The sequence below is a fragment of the Strix aluco genome, chromosome 16 (genome assembly GCF_031877795.1).
Source record: "Strix aluco isolate bStrAlu1 chromosome 16, bStrAlu1.hap1, whole genome shotgun sequence".
Classification (NCBI taxonomy): Eukaryota; Metazoa; Chordata; class Aves; order Strigiformes; family Strigidae; genus Strix; species Strix aluco.
The window spans coordinates 377,342-399,011 of record NC_133946.1 but is presented as its reverse complement, the minus strand read 5'-3'; the positions used below and the strand labels follow the sequence as shown (position 1 = coordinate 399,011).

Here is a 21,670-nt window from a genome sequence, read left to right as displayed (position 1 = left end):
TTTCCAATGTGTGTGTGGGTTTTGTCACCCAAGTGGACCGAGAGCAACATTTCATCCTTTACGTGTTCAAGTGTATATGCTAATGCAAGAAGTTGTAAGATTTGGGTCTAGACTTTGAAGATACCTCAGTATTTGGATTTGGAGGTTTGGTTGATGCCACTTGTAAATCCAGCTCCAACTTTTGTAACTTGAGAACTCACTCTGTGAAATCACTGGGAGCTCTGCCATGCCTACTCATAATTTCCTGGGTTTGAGCTTCAGTGTTTCTATCTGAACCAACTTCAAGTTAGGGAGAAGCAGGTTATTAATAAGGTTAGTTCTCCAGGGATTTTTTTTTTTTTCTTTGCATGTTCACATTTCTGGGAAGGCCACACTGCAAAACTTCAGACTAAAGGTCTTCTGGTGTTTAAAAAAGCAAGAAGGGTTCTTGCAAGTCTGTAGGAGGCATCTCTTTGGCATCTGTATGCTCTTGGCTGCAATCTTCAAGCCTACTGGGAAATGAGTGAGAATCTAGTCTTCTGCACACGGTGTCAGAATGCCTGCTAGTTTTAAACTTAGGGGTTTTTAAATGGTTAAAATGCTTTCTGTTTAAGAAAAAGGAATCTCCCAAGAAGTATGTCTGCTGTAAATGAGAGGACTGCAGTTCCCATAAGCTTCTCCAAAGCTTGATGGAAGTTCCCTGCTAGATCTGTAATCACACCATGTCAAGTTCTGAGTTATGGAAAGTATCTCTGTTGAGTTCAGATTTCATGACCATTCGCTCCTTGCAGAGATTATAATTTGTTTACGCTTCACTGAGATGTTGAATCACTAAATGCACAACATTTACTGATGCCAGTGGCTGCAAAAGGTAGAAGCTGTCACTTACTAGGAGTGTTAATAGACATGTTGGATGACTTTGTGGGATGCCGAGCTTATTTTTGTTCTGCATTGCTACACAGCCATGGTTTTTATCTTGCTATATTCCTAGAACCAACAAGACCTGCTCTTGCATTTCTCCCACTCCTTTATTATGGCCTAGAAAGGTAGGTGTAATCCTGCTGCTGTTCATGGGGGTGCACAGTGATGGTGACTAAAAGTTCTTCTGTGACTGGGTGTCTGCCCAGTGGCGTCTTCAACTCTAAGCTCTGCTTTCCTTTTCCTAGATGGGATACTCCCAGTCTATGCTGGAGTAGCTACTTCTCCATGCATGACTGTAGCAAGACATCTAATGTGAGATTCTTGCTTGTGCTGTGCTCAGGACATAGGTTGTTATTATTCCAGAACAGAAAATTATATCTAAAGTATGTACCTATACAGTATATATAAAAAGTATATACCTAAACAGGAAAGTACTGATATTATTTGCAAGTGAAATGAAGTGAGGCTGGAGTAATTGTTTTGTTGTTGTATGCTCACCTGGGTCTCGTTTCCTTATTTTCCTCTCCTTAAAAAGGCTGCAAGAGCCTGTATTAGAGAAAAGAAACCCCTGAACTTTCTGTCAGGGTCACATAGTGATTACATGATAAAAAAGGAATGTATATCCTTGAGCAGACCGTAGCTTACTTGACCTGGTGAAATCTTAGGGCCTGTGATCCCATGAGAATTAGACAAACTGTGAAGTGGAGTTTGGACTTTTTCCTATGCATCCATGTTATTTTGGTTGGAGGCACCCTTCACAGCTCTGCTGCTTCTGTGTGACCCTCTACAAATCCCTCAACTTCTCAGTTCTTCAGTCTTATTCTCAGTGAAATACAGAAAATCTTTATCCCTGCCTTACAGGGTTAACAACGTGGCTTGTTTGCACTGTGTTGTGTGATCCCCTGATGAAAGCTATCATGTAAACTCTGATAATCCAGCATGCCCATACTGAAAAGCATGCAGTCTGAATAGTTATATGCTTTCTTCTCACTTTCAGAGAAGACAAGTCTTTTGACATGTTTTGTTTTCAGATTTTGATCTTTAACCTTAATACTTATGATGGTCGAAAAAGGGAGAGGGTTGGCAAGTGTGCTTCTGGTAGAGATTAACCAGACCAAGAGAAGTGGAGCAGCTGGGGGGGATCCCAGCTCTTTCCTGTACAGCACACCTAGCCCAAGAGTAAAGTCTGTGTCATGTCAAGTTGTCCACTTGGCAACAAGTCCGTAATACTAAACTTACTTTCTTGCTGTTCTTTCTCTCAGTATTGCTGGTATTTTCTTCACCTTCCAATGTCAGCTTTCTTCTCCAGGCACAAGGAGGTCATTGCAGTGTTCTCTTAACAAACTTGAGATGAGGAAGTAATGGCTAAAAGTCTTTTAACAGCACTTAGGAATCCTTCTTTTCCCCTTTGTGAGAGGGGAGATGATGATGTGGGGAAGTTTTAGAATTTTGTTTTTACTTTGATTTGCTGAGGTGTAGAAACTACATGAAGCAAGCAGTTTTAGTTTCATCTGTCCTCTGGTTTCGTCATTTTGGAAATGTAAACAATGCACAAACTGTCTTGTTGCAACATTTTCCAATAAGACCAGTATAAAATTGGTTTGGTTACATGATTGTTTTAAATCACTGTTGCCCGTAATATTCTTTCCGATTAAGCAGTTCAAAGGTATACGTCCAAATCAAGATTTCTTGATATCTCTTGTTGCTATAGTGGCTTCTACCGTAGAAAAGACTGTAAAACGTGGCCCACTTTCTGCAATGGTCAGTCTGCACTCCTGCAGCTTGAGTGTTAGTACAGTATTTTGAAAGCGCCTGATACCTTTGTAACACTGGGTGAAGTGCCGCAGCAGTACTCTGCTCCTTGGCTTGCCCCGGGACAGGGATAGGGTGGAGGGGCAGGGTCCACACCTACCGTGCTAACTCCTGGATGTGCAGAGAAATGCTCACTGGGTACATGGTGAATGATTCGCACCTACATCCCCAAAATGTTCTGTCTTAGTGAGGTTTTGCATGTATCTGAGCAATTCCCTGAACAAAGCCCTTCATCTGTAAATCTGATAACAGTTGCTATATACCCATAGCGCTATGGTAATAAACAAGTGACAGTTCTCACAATTAATGCCAGCACATGACTAGCCTCTTTCAGACTACAATAAGTAATTCCACGGTCTTGTGAGTGTGACTATGAGGAAAGAGATTCCGAAATACTAAGTACTTGAGGGGATTAGCAAAAAATGCGAACGTTTGTCTTTCAGGTTAATAGCCTGTGTGGATGCTGTCATTCTGCCCTCAGGACCCTGTGGGTTGGCATCAAGGCTGTCTCTGAGCGTGTTGAGAGAAGTTAAAGTATTATTAATATGGGCCACATTCCACTGATGTGCAGCTTCGAGGTGCTGAGGACGCCCTTGTTAAAATTTTGGCAGATCATCACAAGCATCTTCCATGCTTTTGGCCTGAGGGAGGTGTTCCTTCATGAGCTGCATTAGTCAGGAAAAAAGGGGAAGGTTTCAAAACAAAGCCAAAGTTCAAACTCGGAAAAAAAATTCTTTTGCCTTTTTAAACTAACGTATGGTTCTGGGGCATGTGGTGGCAGGCATGGGCAAAGCCACAGGAGTCGTGAGGAAGGTGTAAGGCTTGCTGAGAAGGGAGCTCTTGAGCTTTCTGCATGGTCTGACAAGTACCGACTCCTCTGTTAAAAGGCTTGCCAGGAAGTTTTCCAGCTCAAGCAGACATGTTCCTAGCAATGAGAAAAACAGCTTACTGAACATTGATGAACTTGCAGAAAATATCTGAATTTTTACTGTAAAAACCTTTTCACCATGCAAGTGACTGGAATGCATAGAGCTTTATGACTAATGGCAAAAACTTCAGAGCAAAATGAGAGTGTTATGAAGTCAAAGCCTGTTCCTTAGCACCTGGCCTGCCCAGGAGGCTACTTGGGGAGCATCCTCTTTGGTTGGCCTCTTGCAGCTGCATGAGGAACATGCTGAGAAGTGTTAATGTAATGGATATCAGTTCTGCTTGCTCTTCAATGGGGAATCACAACGGCTGGGTAAACACATCAGGAGCAGTGTCCTATGCAGTCTTACCCTACTAGTCCCTGTCCTTTAAGCATAGGGTACATACAGATGAATGTTAATTCTCTGGAAAGGGAACAGACAGGATAGCAATTTAAAAAACATTGTAGAAAAAAAGAGAATTCCTCTTGCACTAAAACTTTGTATCTGTTCTGCATTTACTTTGAACAGGAATGATGGAAGCTGGTTGAAATAAGTGAGCGTGCTTTAAGTTTCTCTCTGCTTTGTACTAAGTGTTTTCAACCCCAGCTCTCACGTACAGATAGATAAGTCCAAAGAACATGTAATTATAGTATATAGTTAGCTTTTCTCTCCACCTCACAGCTTGGAATCTTGGATCATTTTAACAGTTTTTTAAAATTCTTAATGTTGTTAGGCTTGGTTGGTAAAGCAATACTAACTTCTATGTAGCTGAGGACCTTCACTCCCCACTGTATTCTTCACAGGAGGCAATTCCTGACCACTGTAAACGCTCAAGTCATGCCTGGAGTGGTCACCAGTTCAGGCAGAGTTGTAGTTTGAATATTGCTATGGTTTTTATAGGTTTTTATAAGTTTCAACAACTTCCTGGTGAGTGGGACAGCACCTGAACCTGCGGGTCTGCTCTGGCATTGGTGATAGACCTGCTTCCAGCAGGAGGATGGGCTGAGTAACATTCAGTGATCCCTGCCAACCCATGTTTTGTGGTGCTTTGTTCATGGAGGTGACACTGAGGTTCAGTAACATGCAAAGCCAAGCAAGCAGGCAAAGTGCGGAAACCGAATGAATAATTACAATAGCATTAGGCCACAGAGCGGTGCTGAGATACGGCAATTGGGTTCACATGCCTATACATATGCTGGGGTTTGCCTACTCCTACTGTATTAAGCTGGAAGTGAAAAGATGTAATTCTCCATCTCAAGAGATATCTAGCCTGCTTGAAACGTTTATAGCAGTTAAAGTTCCTCTGTTCAGAACAGGCCAAAAAGATTGGTATGCTTTGGATGAGTGTGCCTCTATTGATATTTCAAAAAAATGCATGCATCTTAAATTACTTTCTGCAGGCTGCTATGAAGAGTGAAGTGTCAGGAAAGGGCCTTTATACATTTGTAAAGTGATACATCACATTGATGTTGTATTTGTTATCTGATTTTGAAAAAAATAGCACAAACAGAGGAGAAAAGGTTTCATATTTTAAATCCGTCTGATTATCTGTGAACAGTTTATGAATCTAGTTAGCCTGCTGTAATTCAGGGAGGGATTTTTTGGACAAAGCACCTAGTGTATTTTGTACTGTTTTAGCTGAAAACAAGCGATCTTTTGAACTACCCACTTTGAAAGGATGTTCACTGGCTAAATTCCAGAAAATTTTATGTGCGCATTGCAGGGTGTTAGGAGAAGTCTGAAAATAACACTATTTGCTGTTAAGAGAAAACTTTCATCAGGGTGAAGAGAAATTATTTGGGATTGATATTGAACTGTTAATTATTTCTGGAGGGCAAATAAAGTGGGGAAAAACAACTTCTGTCCCATATCTTATACTGGTAAGTAGGGGATGGTCGTGCTCAGCAGCTTACTGCACAGAGAAGAGAAACCACCAAAATTACTCACGACTCCCTTGTTCTCTCTGATGCATTTGCAGAACAACTTGTTGGTTCAGCAAGTGAAGTCTGAAAAGCTTGGTCATCACCCCCGTTTTCTTCCCTTTGGAGCCTCCAGGTGGATATAACGCTGGGCTCCCAACCATGGTCCTGCACCCCACTAACATCCTGGGCCAGGCTCCCCATCCTGGGGGAGGTAAGAGCTCTCCTGCATGGGAAGCAGCACCATATTTGCAGCTGTGCAGCCTGCCAGAGAGAGTGCATTAGTGGCAGGAGTGCGTGTGTCCCCAGCAGCCATGCTGGCTGCAACCCACAAGGAAGTCACAGCCCAGCCAAGCCTGACGGCAGGGAAGTGTCCAGCCCACAGGGAGGGAGAGCGATGGTGTGCTGGGCTGGCAGGAAGGTCTGCTGTAGGAAGGAGTTGACTTACCAAGACAGTCCCCCACAAGAAAGCTAGGGCATGTTTAACGTCGACTTGGTTCAGCATCTGCCAAAGACAGACCCAGGAGCCTCGCTCTGTCCCCTGGGGCCTTGTTGGGACAGTCAAACAGATATTCAGGGGTATGCTGGAGTAGAGCTAAGCCCAACAGCACGCAGCTGTTTTACCATCGTAGAAAGTCTAACTTACAAAGAGGAATTTTTCCTCGTTGATTTGTATGATTTTCTTTGGAGAGGGATGGTCCTTTGGGCTCTCTGCTTTTTCACTCATCTGTTAAAAAGCCCCATTTTGGGACATCCCAATTCTTCCAGCCAAGAAGAGCTGGATTCTGTTCCTGGCTTGCTCAGAAGTGGTTGCTCAAGAGCAAAATGAAGCATTCCTGTCAGGAATTGGATGCACAACATCCAATGTGCTCCTGGGGTCAGAGAAATAGGTCTTAGGCTCAAAGAGAAATCCTCCACATGGCAGTACATTACGTCAGTACAGAAATGGACCATCCAATTTTGCACTCTGATACGAAACACAGCAGCCAGGTGATATGTCCAGCAATATGGAAGTTTAATAAACTTCCTGTTCGACTTGCAGGCAGAATAAATAGTTCTGTGATGTCTGCTTAACAAAGCCAAATTGCACACCCCTCTATTTGCAACTAGAACCGCTACAGTTAAGAGACTGTCAATGTTTCCCATCTGGATGGATGATTTAGCTGCTTTCCTTCACATCAGGGCTAACTTGGCATTTGATTTACCCAGCACTGCTGCCAGATTTTGTTTTTACTGAATATAATTTGCATCCACTGGCTATGTCATTCTTGGGCTTGAAAAAGGAGTTTTAAGTGGCATTAGAGTAGAAAGAAAATTCATACTTAAACACAGAATTTTGCAAATCCCTGGAGAACGAGAAGAAGCTTGGAGGCAGATGCACACAGAGTCTGGAGATGGCAAACATTCCTTTCTCCTTGCTTTTAGTTTTAAAAAGGTCCATTGGATTCAACTATTACTCATTAGTGTCTGCCCACCCAGCTTTCTGTTCCATACCAGCCACACAGTGTTTGTATAGAAAGCAAACTTATTGCACTGTGTAATAAGATCTGAATGCAGACATTTAATTAACGTTATCTGTTCAGAAGCATTGTTTAAACAAAAATCAACCTCTCTGTGCCAAAGCTGAATGAAACTTTGAAACTGAAGGTTAGTTTTTTTTGTTTCTCTGACCAGTGCCATGGATTGATGTGCTGTTGATACAACCACTTTCTCAGATTTCACATATGGAAGTCTATGATGGAGTAGTAACTTCATTAATTTGGCCCATACTGATTCAGTTGAATACTAATATTTTGACCTTATTCCCTAGGAAATATTCTTCCCGCTGCACAAACTTGGAAAGTGTGGCCATCCCTGCGGTGTGAGCCACATTTATGAAAAGATTTCAGAAAGATAATATTTCACACATAAATACATGACTGTTGGTTCTTAACACTTTCTGTATTATCAGAAAGAGGTATGGGTCCTCATTGTACTGTAGTTTTTAAGTGTTCCCTTCTTTCCCTTTTTTTAGTAAGCTGAGATTTATATTTCCGTGTGCCTTGCAACCCAGGAGGGACGAGGATGTGAGTCCTGTGCACAGCTGACCTTGCCTGAGCTGACAGAGAATTTTGAACCTTGAGCCGCAGCACAGAGGATCAGGATGCATATCTACAAAGGTATTTAAACAACCCAACTCCTTTAATGCCTTCGTGCGTCTGAAGTCCTGTAATGGATCCACCAGCCTCCATTAAGTAGGTATGTGGAGAAGCTGGACATTGGTTACACATTGACCAACCCACATAGTCTAACTCAGTAATCACTGAGGTGGAATCTGCCTGGTTATCTCAAGGAGGAGGAGGAAACTGGGCTAGGAATTATGTTTTGTGAAAATACAATACAAATTCCTAACCCAGTTTTCAGTCAGGAGAGCATGTTATTGTTGAACAATTGATAGCACTTTATGGAAGCTTATTTTCTGTGCCTTAAGGGAAATTCAATTAAGTGAACTTCTATTTTAAAACACTGCTCTTTTCCTGTCACTGATGAAGCAATAATAATTACAGAACATGGGATTTTCTGGGACTGTTGGTTGTTTGTTCTCATTGATGTTGATTTTTCTGCCTGTATTTGAATCTTATCTATAATACTCTCTGAGGCAGCCCGCTAGAGACCTACCTGATTTCACTGGTGACTCCAGGCTGGTGTGTATTTGCTGCCCACTAAGGCAAGAAGAAAGGCATGTCCCGCAGCTGCAGTAGTTAGTGTTAGAGGTGCTATAGCCCCAGTGAATAGGGCTGTACATGACAGTAGCCAAGGATTGTGGCATACTCTACCCATGGGCTGTTACTGACATCCAGATGAGCTTATTTCTCTACATAGAGAACTGCTGCTGTCACTAACCAGCCCAGAAACCAAAATGTTCACAAGTGGTGCAACTCCATTGTCTAGTCTTTGCTTTTCCATGCTCATTACAGCTCAGCAAATGCTGAGATCTGAATCTAACATGACAAGAAGTGTCAGAATCGGGGATTAATTCTCTGTGAAATAATTTCCGTGATGGGATGCTGCCAGGAAGCTTGACTCTGCATTCCTTGGACACCCCAGACTGAGAGGAGAGGACTATGTGGGCAAGGAATGCGGCATGAGCTTGTAATCTTTTCAGCTAGAGATATCTTAGCACATAAGTGGGATGCTCTCAAGAGCCTGCTGTGCCAAAAAGGCGACCCTTCTAGGGCTGGGACCATTTATAGAATGCTGATTTTTAGTGCAGAGCACGTTTTTATAACTGGCTTCTATAAATGCTAAATACCAGGCCAATTAAGCTTGACAGTGCTGACAGAGTCTTAATTAAATCAGTGTGAACAATATCAGTCTTGCATAACTCTGTTTCCATCAAAAGCATCAGAAATTATTATTTTTTTTCTTTGTCCCTTGTAAGAGATGAAGTTCTGACAGCTTGTTCCCGTTTCCAGTACTGATGGTTCACTAATTTGTCCATAATTCTGAGCTTTCTACTCTACTCCCATCTCTTTGGTTCTCTGTTTTGCTTCCTTAGCATTGACATTTTGGCTCATTCCCTACAATGCTATATACTGGCTACAGAGAGTTCAAGTGTGCCTTTCCTGTAACCCTTCCATCCCCCCATTTAACGGTCGACAGTACAAACCTGCAGTCCTTCAGCAAGGATGGATCTTGCAGAACACTAACTACCAAGGGCTTATATTTGGTGTTCAGCACTTTTTGTTTTTTTGGTTTTTTGGAGACTGAGTCCCTAGGCAAAACTGTAATTTAAGCACAGTGGAAATTCAGCATGCAAGTACGTTGCTGAGCCAGGGCTGCTCCGGGATGTTGACAATCCACGTGACTTCTGTGAAATGGGTGCTGATTAATTACTGGGTATGTAAGAGTTAAAGGTAATGTAATGTCTAGTCTTGCTGTCAGAGTCTCCTACCTGTCTGCCCATGCACAAGGGGGACTGCTTCCATGCCAGCCTTTGAGTCATGCAGCAAGACAACGGCAGCCACACGTGCAAAAGAGCGCAAGCTAGGGCAAAGTCCTCTGCTTTCTGCACAGGTGAGGGGCAAAAATCCTGGCAGGCCCCCTCAGAGTAGCTCAATTACTCTCTGGTTTTGATATCTGCAATTCGAGACCCACCAAAGTAGCTGTTACCTGAGGTGAAGGCAGGAAATGCTCATGTCATTTTTGCAACTTCAGCCTGCTGGGCTTCTCCCCAGGGCAGCACAATGTTGAATGCTGGCTGTCCCCTCCTGTCACCAGATAGCTGGGGAGCACCCACTTTCTCAGTGAGGAGCAGACAGCACGAATCTGGCTTCATCTGGCCTGATGCCACCTGTGGGTCCCCCCAGGGAAAAGGAAATTCCTAGCTGCTCCCAAAGACAGCTTGAAGTCCTCTTTTTCTGGAAATGGTACAAGGGGAACTTAACCTGGATGCAATAGCTGGGATCTGGCCTGAAGTCTCCTCTTCAACTAAAGAAATAGTTTGCCTGTCTCTCTCTAAACATTTTTGGCTGCCTCTGCTTTAAAGCTTTATATAATTTCACAGAACTACTCACACGTCCGGCACTGCAAAACAGATAAACAGGGATTGGGGCTGAGTGTGTATAACAAGCTGGAATACAACCAAAAACTACTTAAAGCCTGTGATCAACTTGGTAGCACACAGGGACAAGGGTTGATGAGTTCTGCTTGCTCTCTCTTCTGCTTTCTTATCCCATATACATCCTTGATCTCTTGAATTACTCATTCATGACTTAGACTTGATCAAACCTTCCGCTCTTGTGAGTAAATGTTGTTAGTGTCTTCAAGGAACATGTGGATCAAGTTCTCAGGGTCTTGAAAGTCCCACCATGTCCTGAAATCCCATTTCTTAGACTGCAGTGAATCTTCTTGTCTTGTTCAGTGCCCTGTTGATTTGTGTTCAGAATCAGCCCATGTGATGTAGAATGCAAATAAAGAGGTTTTGTGGAAGACTACTAGAAGATTGTAATCAGGAGTCTTATCTCTCATTCCAGACATATCCTGAAATGACTCGTTCTTTCTTCTCCTTTTATTTCACAATGTAAGCACTTCACAGAGGAGGTGACATCTTTCAGTGCTTTAGCATTTCATCTCCCTATGTCTTCACATTTTTTTCCACTTTCTCATCTGCATGTTACCAACTTAATTAAACTGCACAATGACTTTAAAAATACAAACTCTAACAAAGACTAACGAGGATGTTTCTTGGCAGTTGGTCATTGTTCTGCCTTGGGCCCATAGCTTCGCTTGCTGCTCTCCACTGGGTGCTGAACCCATGCTTGTGTTTAAAGATAACTGCTCCAAGAATGATTATATCACAGTTACTCTGTATGCTTTCAGGAGGGTTTAATGTTGTATAATCGGCCCATTATAACCACATTTCCAGACAATAGCAGGCTGCAGAATACAGTGCAATAAAGTGTTAGCAAATCTTGTTCCTCTTCATTCCCTATCATTATATTTAGGTTCCAATAAGCTGGTTTAAGAACACACAGGAAAAAAAAAAACAGGCTCAAAGGAATGGCTGCCAATGTAACCAGTTTTCTTAGTCCACAAGCTAAGATGACATGGCCTCTGGCCGAGGTACGTGATATTTTTCCATCTGAATCAGTCTGCCAAAGCAGCATACGCTTCAGTAAGACCTTTTTTATCTAATCATGCAGATTGACTAAACATGTTGATTTGACTGGACCAGTTTTCAATAAAGCCATTGGAGAATAACTCTAGCAGCTATCATCTTTCTCTCTGGGATTCCAGGTAAATTTCAGCAGCTCAGTGTGTCTTGCAAGTATGAGCAAGCAGAGTCTGAGAGCGGAGGAAGCTTCCCATTCTTACTGTCTTCTTATGACCTGTTTTCCGCAAGGAATACCACAACGCTAATTACTTTTGTAGCAGAGCAATTTGTCGTGATTTACTTTTCTTCTATAAGTATAGTCAGTAGTTGAAAGAGTCAAATTCCATTCAAGATTGAGCATAAGTGACTTTGCCTCAGTTTCCTGTCTTGTTAAAAACAGAGCTGACGTTTAAAGAGTTGGGAAGTCATGTTCCTTGAAAGACCTGTTCCTTTGAATTTCTGTAAACAAACATCTTTAATTTCTGAGTGCCGTGTGTCAGCAAGATCCTGAAACTGTGCTGAAGGCATGTTATTGCCACATAGGTGCATGGGTCAGAACCATCTTTTGCAAGACTAGAAGGGATCTGATCTTGTCCCAAATTGTACTCCTGGTTCCTAGAAATACTCTTGCTAAAAGATAAGCAAAATGATGTAATCATGGATGTCCACTGGGTATTCTGGATTGAATGAAATCCTCCTTGTGTGCCATGGGAATGGTCATAGAATAAAAATTCCAGATGGGCTAATCATAACACAAACATTTATTGAGGTTTCAAGCTGGGATATGTGGGAGAAAAACTATGGAGCAAAATGATAAAAAGAAAAGGTGTGTTCATCCTGACTGGGGAAGGCTCTTACCTCAGAATGGCCAGGGCCACTTATTGAGAGGAAATGCCCTCTTCATTTGGCCAGCATTCATCAATGACAAGATTTCACAGCCAATCCACTTTTGGACTTGAAGTGAAGGTGAGGTCATGAACCTACCTACTGGGTGGGAGGAGGCATCTGTTGGGGAGCCATGTCCCTGGGGAGGGGCATCATGGAAATCCTTGGTGCCTGGGTGAGGCTTTAGATAAGTGTCCCCTATTTGTCTTCACTGATGTCTGAATTTGTTTTGTGGAGAACAGAGCCAAGTTTGAGTTTGCTCTGTATGCCATCTGCAGGTATCAGGATGAGAGACTTCTGCTGAAGCTGTCTTTATGCTTTGCATTTAATGTAAACAGGGTGTTTAGAAATGTATTGTCTGTGGCAGATCTGACATCACAAACAAATTCTTTCCAATAAAATGTTTAGGGGGAATCATGTGTCAGCTGCCTAGCACTGAAATGTATGGAATGGAATTAGGCAAATCTTTTCCTAATTAAAAAATGAGAATGGATTCTGAACTTTATCTAAGGGTCACTTTGGGATGATTTCTAGACAGAAAAAATCTTGGCTTTCTGGCAGGACAGCTGTGAGGGAGTGTTCTATTCATTAGAACACAATTTGTCCAAGAAAATATGTTCCAAGTCCTAATCAATTTAGATGAAAACTTGTTGGACAGAGTTCCAGCAGGCCAGTTATGGAGTCTTATAAAGCCAAACCCACATGTCTCAGTGGGCAAGAGGCAAGATAATCTTAGCTTACAATGGAATGTTTAAATTTATACAGCTAGGACTACTGACATAGGCGCAAGGGTTGGTTCTTCTGTGGGGTTTTTTTAACCAGAAACGTGTGAAGAATTAAAATTTTTAAAGAGAGAGAATGTCCCTTTAAGATATAATCATTCATGATGAATGGACTGTGGCCAGATTCATCCTTGCTTTAGCGTCTATAGAAAGATTTTTGGAAAAGACCAGCTTCCAAAGCACTAGAAACGTAGGTGTGCCTCCAAATGAAGGTCCTTGGCATCACAGGCTCTTGCAGTTTTATAATTCCCAGCTGTATAAGGATTTTTTTTAACGAACTGCTTCAGCAGTGGAAATTCAGCAGTTTGGAGAAGCTGTTGCACAGTTAGCCCTTGGGAAGGTGACACCATGCATGGCATTGTTCAGCCGTTAAATGTACGCTCTTTATGATGACACATCGCTACTAAGCACAGAAAACCACAGGATAACACACCCCCAGCCTTCCTGGTGTTAATGGTAACTATTTTAGGGTTTTCTTTTCTGTCATTCAGTTAGTTTCTCTATTATTGCAGCTAGTGTTTCAGGCTGCAAAAGGGTACTTAAAATTTTCAGACAATGCATTTGCAGATCCTTGCTAAAAATTCCCATAGGGATGAGATATAACCTGAGCAATCTTTAACCTGGGGAATATTTCATTTCTTAACTTGAAATAGTTTTCTAACTTGCAGAGTCTTAGCCAAGGTTAATCTCCACCACAAACATGAATCAAGCATGTCTTTCACAGTAACTGTTGATGCTTGGTAGAAAGCCACAGCAACAAGCTGATCTCTGAAGCGCCAGCTTACATCTGCCTCTTTGCTAGTGCATCCCCTGCTCTCCTGCATCCATCACTGGGAAGTGGCAAACACGCTATTTCTTCCATCTCATCGTTCTCTTCTGGCACTTGAAGGCCTTCAGGGAATTCAGGAACAAAAAAAATAAAAACCTTTCTAGCTACAACTGGCCCTGTCTACAGCACAGGGCAGTCCCTCAGTCCCTAATGTCACTCACCAGCCCTCTCCCATCCAGGGACGAGACCTGAGTCAGGAGTTCTCTTTTCTCATCATGACTCCTGTAATTTGTAGGGGCAGTGAAACACCCCCTCTGCCGGTCCTCCTCCTCTCCCAAACAGCACCGTCCACAGCACCACCCACATGCACCTGCGTCCACCCTCTTGATTCCAAGGGGGATTTACCCACATGACTGGGGCTGGATGCGAAAGAAAAGGAGCATACAGTATGGTTAAGCAACTTGTGGTTAATGTCACAAACTCTGGAGACTCCTCGACTACTGTAAACGCCAGCGGTTCGTTGTCCCACAGCCTCTTCCTTCCTTCACGCCCCACTGTGCCAAGTCAGCCACCTGAGACTCTGCTCATTGCTCTTGTTTTCCCTGGCTCTTCTCACTTGTTTACTTAAAAATCTCTTCCCCTCCCCTTCCCTTCATTTGAATTTCTTGTAGGAGGGTCTTATAAGGACACCTACTTTAATCAGAATTTCCTGTGAGTTAATAAGCAGCTTTTTGGGGGGTTTGCATGTTTTGAAATAAAAATGTAATCATTTCTTAAATGTCCCTTTCCCAAACTCTGCTTTAAAACAAACTCCTTTCTTACAGAAAGTAATGGCTTTAAACCCCAGTTTAAAAGACAAACTCTGTACAGAGGAGGAGGAGGGCTACTGTGGATGCAGCAGGACAGCCTGTCACCCAAGCGAAAACAGCCGACATGCTGCTGAAGCTGACTGCATATTTTCATTTTCAAAAAGCACTCAAGACTAAAACCACCTGTGAGTAAGTCTAGCCTCTCTGGCTGATTTACTAGGGCCCAGTGCAGAGTGTCCTGTCAAAAGGCACGCTTATTTTCACAAGGCGAATGAATCAGTTTTTATGTGGCAGGACTACAGCTCGTTGGGATGAACTCATTAAATCTTTGTAAAACAAACTGCAAGCAAGAGGTGCAATATTTCATTATTCAAACCCAGAGAATAGACAGGCGTCCTATGGAAAAGTGAGTCATATTCTCTGTGGTACATTCTGTTCATTCTGTTATAATAAACACAAGTGTTTGTTTGCTGAGCCCATTAGCATCCAGCTATAAACTTGATTAGGAGGACAAGTTCCTCGGCCCACTGCTGGGTTAGCGTGTGCACTGCCGTTTGGTCACTCTGTTGTATAACAGCACCAGTCATGTCAGACTGCTATTCCAAAAGGAAATAACAGCACTTTCCTCATTTCTTTCAAATCTGTCCCAAATTTCTATTAAAGACATCAAAGCAATGACTCTAATACTTTCCATGCTTTCCGAACAACTCATCTTTTAAAGAAACTGCTGGGAAATAAGGCACCACCAAGGTTCCTTAATTTCAGGGTTTGAGACTTTTAAGAATCTCATGGAAAAAAGTCAAAACAAGAAGCCACCTTCTCATAAAACCCTTTTCAATATTTTATATATTAGTATTAATTTCTGTGCTACTAGTCTGAGTCAGTTTTACAAGCTACGTGCCAGAAGATAAAACGGGTTGTTGGTCTAGCTTTATGATTGCAGAAGGTAAATTAGCTGATCAAATGTATTTATTGCTACCATTGTTGGAAGATGATGGCCAAGGGAATGGTTTTGAAGTGGCACAATGGTTGGCGTCATTTAGAACTAGTAGTGAAATAAGGGATTGTCTGCTGGAGACACAGGGACTTCTGGGAAGGAATTTTCTATGCAGCATAAATAGCATTTCGGAAATCTGACTCTTGCCCAATTGTAAGAATGGGGAAGGTCTCTGAATTTTAGACTGCTTGCTCTATTTCTAATAACTATAGATGAGGTGGGAGAGATTGTTGCTGACTTCAGCAGGAAGAGAGTTGAAGATTAGCCATGGATTACAAACTTGTTGGGTTACAGCTTCTTCAAGCCATTTTTCTCTTTCCATAGAATCACTTGGTTATTACAATTATTTGTCTGGGGCAGTGCTCCAGGAAGTGAGGTTACTATCCTGCAATATCTGAAAGGAAGGGCTGAGGACGAGTATCCACTGTCTGGCTCTGACGGGTAGTCATTCCCAGCTTCTGGGGTGCATGATGGTGTCCTTAAGACTGCTCATTTGGCTGACTTTTTTCCTCCAATTTCTATCCACATGTCAAAGGGGCAGTGGCATGTGTTTGCAGACTCTTTCTAGAGCAAGATGGAGCAGGCACTGAAAAGCTGTGGAGTAACAGCACGAGACTGCAGGTAAAACAGCTACTTCACTTCTCAAACTGAACCTACCTCAGGACACTCAAGTAAGAAATAAGGAGTCTTTTGTCTTTTTACTATGGCAAATATCCGCTGATAGTTTTTGCAGTGCTTTCTGTCCCTGATAATAATTTTTAAATTTTTCTTCAAGGTATCCAATTACTAAAGTCCGTTCCTCCTTTTAAGTCCCATATTGCAGGTATTTTTAGCAGTCAAGTAAAACCATGTATTGTCCCTCCTCAAAGTCTCCTCTCATGCCATTCTTTGTTGAAGCGAAGAAATGCTTCAGAGCCATGTCAGATGCTTTTGGCATGCAGCCACGTGGACAAGCCAGGCCCAGGAGCCAGTCCAGCTCCAGGTTCCCAGAAAGACATCTCCCATCACACAGCAAAGCAGCAGCCGAAGGCTCTCCTCACCCACTGCAGCGCCTCAGCTTACCTCTGTGAGTCACGCGTCGCAGGGGGGCATCTCTTAACTATAAATGGGATGTTCAGAAAACCTGAGGTTTTTTTAGTCTTTAGATGTTCACAGCTATTCACAAAAAATAAAATACATAGTCCAGCGTGATCAGCTACATGCTGGGGAAAAAATACATAGCATTGAAGCGTTGTACTTGAGCAGGGCCAGTATCTCTCAGTGGGTTCTCTGGCAGGAATGGGTGGTTGGCATCATATTTTTCTAGGTAAAATACAAGAAGGTTATCTAGTAATAGAGCCTGTTGAATCCAGAGCAGCCTGAAACCTTGTAACACCCCCTGCACACACATGCTTGTGCTGCAGGTGGAAACGCCACGTTTAAGAAATAGAGAATGACTTGATTTCTGCTATTTATTCCTTACTCTTCCCTGCTAGTAACTGTCGTCTTCCCATTGTGGAAATTGTCACCCTGTGGACAGGTGGTTGAAGTGATTTTATTTATTTATTTGCTCTCCCTGGAGAAAGGGATGCTGTATATGTGGGGGTGCTTAGACCAAAGCAGGGAATACGGGGAGCTGCTGGTCCCAGTCTTTGCTGTGCTGGCTCACGGTGAGGCATGGATGCGTAAAGCCCTTTGGTATGTGCTGCTGCAAGAAATACGTGTGCAAGCATGATGTGATATCTGTGGGTGTAGAAGCACCTCTTTGGGAACTCTAATGTTTGGTTTGCTGACAATATTGCTTCAGTAAAGAAGCTTTTAGTTGCTTCTCACCGCAGTTTTTTTATCTGTAAAATGGGAATAGGGAACTTCCTAGAGAACCCAAAGCTAACTTTTTAATTATTCATAGCTTTTGCATACCACTGAGGAGAGTATAAGCTGTAAATCTCTGAAGCTGCATACCAACATTTCTGTGGTTTAAGCATCAGGGGAGCCCCTTCTCTAAAGATGCTGCTGTATTCTCTTGGCTATATATTTTGTGGCAAGCCTGTATTCAGCCCTTGGCATGCAGAGTCTCAGCACCTAAATCCCACAACTCTTTTCTGTGTGCAGACCCCACTGTTTTTCTCTGTGGAGCCCGTCCTGCTGGGGGCTGCAGGTTCACTGTTGGAGCTAGGAAGGTGCCTATTGCATGCGCTGTGTGCTTGAGGTGCAGAAAGCAGCATCCAGGAGACCGGGACTCCACAGTCTGTCAGGGCACAGCCTGAACATGCACAGGCAATGGCCCCCTCCCAGCGTCGGCACTGCCCTTACCGAAGCCACAGCCACGCTCTGCACATAGGGCTGTTCCCTGCCGGGGCTGTGGGCATGCACAGTGCCTCCCAAACAGGCTGGAGGGTCAGTCAGGTCACCCCATGCCTTTTGGTAACAGGCCCTGATGCTTTACCATCGGCTCCTGGGAGGCTGTGACATTTGAGCTTACGCTGGCTGCCCCAGAGCGGGGAGGTCAAACAAATTGAACTGCTCTTCAAATTAGCTGGATATGGATTTGATCGCTGTCCATTTGAGACCTTGTGTGTTTTAGCTGAAAAAATGCACACCACGTTCCAGCCACCTCCTCCAGCCAGGGGAGCCGTGATGCCACTGGCAAACACGTGCGCTCACTGAGCGTTACTTAGCTGGAAAGTTACCGCTGAAGCATGTCCTCTATCGAGAACAATCTCAGCTTCACTGGGCCTATCTCTTACAGATGTTAATTCCTTACTATTATCTTTACAAGTTCCAACAGAATAGTAAGCTGCAGTAAAGAGAGGGGATATGTTCAATTTAAGCAATGAGATTACTATGTTCGGAATAAAGCCACTTTTATTAATAATTACCTCTCTGCCATGACTTTAAATTCAAACAGCTGGACAGCCTCTGCTCTTTGTTAATTTCCTTGGATCCTTGGCACAAAGCCCTCAATTCCTGTGATGTAATGGTATAAAAAGTTGGCTCCTGCCTGAGCTTCCACCCACAAGTTCTAAATTTGGAGCATGGCAAATTTCTGCAAATTCCAGAGACAGCCTATGCTCAAGACGTGCTGATGCCTTCAGTCCCATCCTATTGCACCAAACAACAAGATTGTGTGCTTTTTATAACTGGGACCATAAATATGACTCAGATGCACATGTTGTCTATGTAAGCACTTGGGGTTGGCTATCACTTTATGGCACTGGGAAGAAGCCAAGCCAAATAAAAATTGTTTTGAGTAAATATTACATTTCTAGAGCATGAATAACTTTTCTCTGCAGCCAACATGTCACTAATGGGAATAAGGAAGAAGACGGGGTGGGGGGAAAGCAATAACTAAATCATCCCACTAAGCACAGACAGTCTACAGCAAGACCTGTTGTTTCGACTCGTCTGGGGTGTAATATCCCAGATAATTCATAGCAGGTCTCAGCAAGGCCACAAGTGATGGAAATAAAAATAGCTATGTAGCTGAGCACCATCCTGCTGCACAGTGCTCTCTTGGGTGGGATCTCCACCAGTGGTATGTAAAACAGGCGACCGAAGAACCAAGTGTCCTTCTCTCCCCCGCTCCCAAATGTGCAGAGGCTGGAGCATGTGGATTGCTCCATGGAGGTCAGTGTTGCTACTCACATGCTCAACGCTAAGTGTGTGCACATGTCTGTTCAGGATCCCGGCCAAAAGGAAGGATGAGTTTTTCATCCTGCGACTTGGGGACCCCAGGGGATGTCTGCATTGCCGAACACGGGGAATCAGAAGATGAGCCCACATGCAGCTATGTGCTGCTGTGCCAGAAGGCGAAGCCGCTTACCAGCGGTTCTCTGGGGCAGCGATATCCCATCCCATCCCACCACCAGCACGCACCACTGCAGGGCTGGTTCATCATGGCTGCTGGCTCTGCTCCAGCTCTTCCAGCAAGCTGATATGTCTCAACCTCTCCCCACCCCCAAGAAACCCAATTACTCCTGCCCTTGAGCAGTTGTCAGCAAGCAGCTTATGAAATGCTTCATCTACCTGAAACACAAAGGATAAGAGCAATGCTCCTCTGTAAGAAGGAGGAAACATTCCCTGATGAACTCTCTCAGAGAGACTCTTCAAGTCTCTCAAAAATAATAGCCAGATAGAAATAACAAGTGAGAGCCTAGCTTTGAAAATCATTAGTGCCTTTCCCATTTTCCTAATGAGCATGTAATCCTGAGCGTTGTGCATTCCTTCATGTTGCACCTGTCCACTTTTGCATATGAGATAAGTGCTTTCTTGAACTTTGCTGTCTTTTCCTTTTTTTGTAGGCTTCTTTGGCATAGCAGGAAGAAAACCTGGCTTTAAAAGAGGAGTTCAGACAGGAAGCAGCAATGTTCCAGGAGGATTTCTGAGTCAAACAGGAAAGCAACTGGCTTCTCAAAGTGCACATTTCAGAGATCCCTAAAACATTCAGCTACGCAGTTGGAGCAGGTGAGTGGGGAAGTGTCAAGAGCACTCGACATTCTCATGTCCCAGCTGTCCCTATCAGAAGCGTTTGAAGAGCTTTACTGTTCAGTGGGCTGGACTAGGGCTTGCAGATAAAATATCCTAAGGACTGTGAGCCCAGGAATCATGACAGCCTTGACGTCAGCAGACCTGCATCTCCAGGGACTAGTGCTGAGAAATCAGTGCCGATTTGCCCAGCTAAGGCAGCTTTGACTGTGTTTCCAGGATCTGGGAGATATATTTCTTCCATGCCTTGCAAGCTGCCAGCGGTCATTTTCTGCTAGGAGAGCAACCCAAACAATGTACAAGGGACTGGCTCTCTCCCCTTTGTAATGCATTTTACAAATCAGAGAAACTTTTGTAACACAGGAAAGTGTTTTTGCATATTAGAGCTTCTAAATTGTTAAAACAGTTGGAAAATCCTAATTGCCTTTAGCAGACAAGAAAAAAAACAGTGAAAAAAACATTTTGGATTGCAGAATTAACAAAACTGGGAGCTGAAGATCAGTTTCCAAGATGAAAAACATATTCAGGGAGTCCTTGCAAGCTTAACACAAATACTCGAGCCTTCAACAAGTGATTTGCACCTACCTGCAAAACTTGTTGCTCTGAGGTGCGGAGCTTAAGCTCTGAAAACTGTCCAGCGATGGAATGTCCAGGTCAGACATGTTCAGTTTTACCCCAGGATGTTTCTGGGGCTCCATTGTGCACAAGGGAGGGGAAAACCTACCTGGGATTGATTCAACAGCCTGAATTAGAGATGATGAAAGAGGGCTTGTCTGGAGCACAGCATGACTTTATGACTACTGGCTTAAGTTTCCTGACACTTTGAGGGTAGCTACATGGTGATTTAACTCCAGTTAATTAGAGAGCTAAAGGCTGCTTCAATTTGTGGTTTTTACCCAAGAGCTCCAAGAAGGTTTTCTGGCTGCCAGGGATCATGCGTGAAGGTGGACGAGCTGGAGGTGCCCCTGCGAGGCATTGGCAGGGGATGGTGCCAGGGGGCTCTGGTCATGCAGGCATTGCCCTGGTACACGTGGCCCCTTCCAAGCCCTCAGGTAGCAATCTCCGATTTACACCTCGTGGGCACAATTTCAGTTTATCGTGGTATCACTTAGAGAGCTGTCTTTTTGGGGACAGCTGAGTATTTTGCAAATGTTTATTAGACTGTGTGCTTTTTTTATGGATAACTATCACTCACATTTCATCAATGGGCAATTGAGGCATAAGGAGGTTAAGGGACCTGACGAAGGTGATAGCAAGTCAAATTTTTGGAATTTTGTAGCTCTGAAATATCATCTTACTAAAACAGGAAACCCTCTCAGGAGTAGTAGGTTTTCATTAAAACAACAGTTCAAACCTGTCGATCTTGATGTATCAGGAAAAGGAGGAATGTAGAAAATGTGAGAGTTAGCTTAGTCTTCTTAAACTAAACCACCAGGTTCACGTTCCTGTGGAGAAACAAATACCCTGCAGGCATCATGGTGTCTTTATTTTTGGAAGTTGAGAACTCCCCCTTTTGGTATCCGAGTTAAGAAAAAAACAAGGATTTTGTGGGCCAACAAAAGGTTTCTGGAGGAAAAAACCCTCCAGTCTCACTTCTCAAAGAGTTTATGACATGAGGAGTTGAGCTAATGTTATCCAATTTAGCCTCCCCTACATTTCAAAATTGGATTACAGTTCATGAGTCTTTGAGGGAACATGTTACCCAACAGAGTTAACTGTGTGACGCTCAAATTAGCGTCAGGCTTTTGCAGCTGTGGGTGCAGACCCTGGTTTCAGTCACCTGGTAACCA

The 21,670-nt window shown here is 43.3% G+C and overlaps 1 long non-coding RNA gene across 2 annotated transcripts; it reads left to right on the top strand.

Annotated features, from left to right (window-relative positions):
• The first annotated feature begins 965 nt into the window (after window positions 1-965).
• LOC141930701 (uncharacterized) lies at window positions 966-14,615 on the top strand. 2 transcript variants are annotated; one of them, XR_012625384.1, is made up of 3 exons: window positions 966-1,025; window positions 7,554-7,698; window positions 14,435-14,615. It is a non-coding gene; the product is annotated as an uncharacterized LOC141930701 (long non-coding RNA). The 2 variants fall into 2 exon arrangements; XR_012625383.1 differs by lacking the exon at window positions 966-1,025 and adding an exon at window positions 5,675-5,753.
• The last annotated feature ends 7,055 nt before the right edge of the window (window positions 14,616-21,670 follow it).